The sequence below is a fragment of the Wolffia australiana genome, chromosome 5 (genome assembly GCF_029677425.1).
Source record: "Wolffia australiana isolate 7733 chromosome 5, ASM2967742v1".
Classification (NCBI taxonomy): domain Eukaryota; kingdom Viridiplantae; phylum Streptophyta; class Magnoliopsida; order Alismatales; family Araceae; genus Wolffia; species Wolffia australiana.
Genome location: NC_135839.1, coordinates 5,180,185 through 5,184,277, shown reverse-complemented (window position 1 = coordinate 5,184,277; position 4,093 = coordinate 5,180,185). Strand labels below are relative to the sequence as shown.

Below are 4,093 nucleotides of genomic sequence, written 5' to 3'. Positions count from 1 at the left end.
GAATTCCTTGACGATTTTCACATTCAATATTCCTCTCAAAATATTCCTGGCTTAACTACAGAAGTGTTAAAAAGGAAGTATTTTTCGCTTACTTTGAAAGGTAAGGCTTTTGCATGGTACAGAAATTTAGGCATAACATTTAATTCATGGGAAGAAATGTAGAATAAATTTCTCCATAAATGTTATCCCCTTTCCAAAACTAATTTTATAGAAAAGAAATTCAGAAATTTTACCCTCATGATCATGAAGCATTTAGTGAAGCATGGGAAAGGTTTAATGAATTAATCCGAAAATGCCCTCGTCGTGTAATAGAAAACTGTCAGCTAGCTGAAATTTTTTATGAATCAGTTCTTGATACTTTTAAAAGCAAAGTGAATCAAATAGCTGGTGGCTCATTCTATATGGCTTATGAGGATGAAGTCTTTGATCTTTTGGAAAGGGTGGCTAAAACTGACCTGCATGAAATAGGAGCAAGTCAAAAGGGAATAAACACCAACCCAAAACGAGGGGGAGTGCTGTAAGAAACTTCAAGGGAAGCTGATCTTCATGCAGGGATAAGAGAAACCAACAAGAAGCTTGAAGAATTGACTTCCACCCTAAAGAATGCATTTCTCCCTAACTCACCCCTTGTGAAAGCAAGTGTTTGTTCTCTACGTTCTAGCGGAGATCATGAGGATGGAGCATGTCAACTAGGAGAGGAGGAGGTGCATGTGCTGAACTACAACCAGCAGTCCTTGGGGGGACCCAAAAGGCCCATCTACAACAACCAAGGAATCTACTCCCAAGGAACCAAGGCCCCTTTCCAGCAACGAGTCCAATTCCATACTCCATCACAACAGTCTTATCAAGTAGCCCCACAAAACCAGGTATAATATTTGTCTACTCTAACACCTGTGATCTCTCACATGATAGAGCAGCAGAATCGAATGTTATGGGAAGAAATGGAGATGTGCATGCAAGCCATGATGGAAACGCAGACAAAAATGATGATGGATGCGCAAGAGCAGACCAGACAGAGATTGGAGAGCTTGAAGCAAAGGACAGCTCACCATGGAGGTAAGGGAGTTGAATCCAACTCCCACACAGGTCGATTTCTAACTCAACCTTCCATTAATCCCAATAATTTATGTCATTTACAAGAGCAAAGCCTATATCATGAAAATAAGGTAGATCTTGAAGAAATTCAAACCATTTCAAAATTGAGAAATGGCAAGGAACTTCAAGATCCTTACCTAGGCAAGGAAAAAACTAAATTGGAGGAAAATAACCTAAGAGAAGGAGAGGCTCCATCACCTAGTGTGGAACCCCTACCTTCAACCTACACCCCTTCCATTCCTTATCCTTCGGCCTTAAAACCCCTTAAGTCTTCCCTTGATTATGAGTTTAGACTCCTAAAGAATTTTAAGAAAGCCACTATGTCAGTAGCCGTAGAGGATATGATTAAATGTGCACATTCTTTAAAGAAATATTTAAAGGATTCATGCACATCTAGGAAAATCAAGGTGGTAGTTAAGCTTTCTGAAAATGGCTCTAGTATCTTAAACTCTGTTCCCATTAAAAAGGAAGATCCAGGAGCTCCTTTTATTACATGTGAAATTGGTGGAAAGACTTTTACTAGAGTATTATTAGATACAGGAGCTAGTATTAGTATTACTAGTAGGGCCCGCTCGCAATCCTCATTTGGGGCGGGGAGAGAGGAGATAGAAAGCAGGTCCGTACTCATTCTAGGAGAATAAAAGAATCCCATATTCAGCCACTTATCTGTAGTTCAAAGATCTGAAGCTTGTAGACAGATGAAGGAGAAGGAAGAAAAAGAAGCCTACTTCAGTTGGATAACATGCAGGGGGTAGCATAGAAGACTGGTGACGGAGGAGACCTCACTTGGTCCCTATGCGACAGTTTTGCTGATCTAGTATTTGCATCAAAGCTTCTCGCCTCCGCCTGCGCCAACAGAATTCTGTAATTCAGATCCACCATGAGAATTATCCGGCTGCTACATCAAGAAGAATAATTTGAAATAAAGTTGATTGTAAGAATTTATAAGGACAATAGCAATCGATTTAAGTTTGGTAGAAGGCGAGGATGAACGGGCGCCTAAATAAACATCCCATCGGCATAGGTTAAACATACTTTTAGAATGATAATTTATAGGTTTCCAAGTTATAAACATAATTTTAAAATGGGGTTCCGTACCAATAGAGAAAAATAGATGGAGAGAAGCCTGTATGTATATCTGAATGATTCCGTCATATTGTAAGAGATAAAATAAGTGTTTCAACAGAAGTAGAGGGAGAAAGAGATAGTAATTAAAGTAGAATCCTAGGGACACAGAGCGACAGATAAAAACACATAAACAAAGAGAGAGAGAGAGAGAGATAGAGAGAGAAGAGAGATGAGTTTAAGATGAGTTTCAAAATGTCTTCGCCTAAATCCTGGATTTCAAGTAAAGTTTTCAGTTTATGAGGCCAGAGTACTTCAAGAGAAAATTTGAAAAAATGGAGGAAATAATTAGATTAAGTGCCGGTTCAACATTTCTTATCTTATTAAACATTCTTTAGGATCTTACCGTAGTGATATGTAAATATTTATCTGAATAAAAGCATCTGAACTCTCCTCCTAAGACCTTATCGCATCCCAAAGAACTGAAGTTGATCAAGATCAATTCCAGAAGGCTGGATTCGGTGTAAAGTTTTAAGTTTATGAGGGCAGAGTATTTCAAAATATAATATGTAAAAATGGAGGAAATAATTAGATTAAGCGCCAGTTCAACATTTCTTCGCTTAATAAACATTCATAAGGATCTTACCGCAGTGATATGTAAATATTTATCTGAAGAAAACATCTGAACTCTCCTCCTAAGACATTATCACAGCCTAAAGAACTCAAGTTGACAAAGATAAATTCTAGAAAGGCTGGATTCGGAGTAAGGTTTTCAGTTTATGAGGGCAGAGTATTTCAAAATATAATATGTAAAAAAGGATAAAATAATTAGATTATGTGCCAATTCAACATTTCATAGTTTTTTTAACATTCTTTAGGATCTTACCGCAACAATATGTAAATATTTATCTGAAGATAAGCATCTGAACTCTCCTCCTAAGACATTATTGCAGCCTAAAGAACCCAAGTTGATCAAGATCAATTCCAGAAAGGCTGAATTCGGAGTAAAGTTTTCCGTTTATGAGGGCAGAGTATGTTTAAATATAATATGTAAAAATGAAGAAAAGAATTAGATTAAGTGCCAGTTCAACATTTCCTAGCTGATTAAACATTCGTTAGGATCTTTCTGCAGCGATATGTAAATATTTACCTGAAAAAAGCATCTGAACTCTCCTCCTAAGAAATTATCGCACCCTAAAGAAATCAAGTTGGTCAAGATCAATCCCAAAAACGCTGGATTCGTAGTAAAGTTTTCAGTTTATGAGGGCAGAGTATTTTAAAATATAATATGTAAAAATGGAGAAAAGAATTAGATTAAGTGCCAGTTTAACATTTCTACGCTTAATAAACATTCATTAGGATTTTACCACAGCGATATGTAAATATTTATCTGAAGAAAAGCATCTGAACTCTCCTCCTAAGACATGATTGCAGCCTAAAGAACTCAAGTTGATAAAGATAAATTCTAGAAAGGCTGGATTCGGAGTAAAGTTTTCAATTTATGAGGGCAGAGTATTTTTAAATATAATATGTAAAAATGAAGAAGATAATTAGATTAAATGCCAGTTCAACATTTCTTCGCATAATAAACATTCATTAGGATCTTACCGGAGCTATATGTAAATATTTATCTGAAGAAAAGCATCTGAACTCTACTCCTAAGACATTGTCGCAGCCTAAAGAACTCAAGTTGATAAAGATAAATTCTAGAAAGGCTGGAGTCGGAGTAAAGTTTTCTGTTTATGAGGGCAGAGTATTTCAAAATATAATATTTAAAAATGGAGAAAATAATTAGATTAAGTGCCAATTCAACATTTCCTAGCTTATTAAACATTCTTTATGATCTTACCTCAGCGATATGTAAATATTTATCTAGAGAAAACATCTGAACTCTCCTCCTAAGACATAATCGCAGCCTAAAGAACTCAAGTTG

The 4,093-nt window shown here is 36.3% G+C and overlaps 1 non-coding gene across 1 annotated transcript; it reads right to left on the bottom strand.

Annotated features, from left to right (window-relative positions):
* Window positions 1-201: 201 nt before the first annotated feature.
* Window positions 202-310, bottom strand: LOC144704038 (small nucleolar RNA R71). Its single transcript, XR_013581725.1, has one exon. It is a non-coding gene; the product is annotated as a small nucleolar RNA R71 (small nucleolar RNA).
* Between the last annotated feature and the right edge of the window lie 3,783 nt (window positions 311-4,093).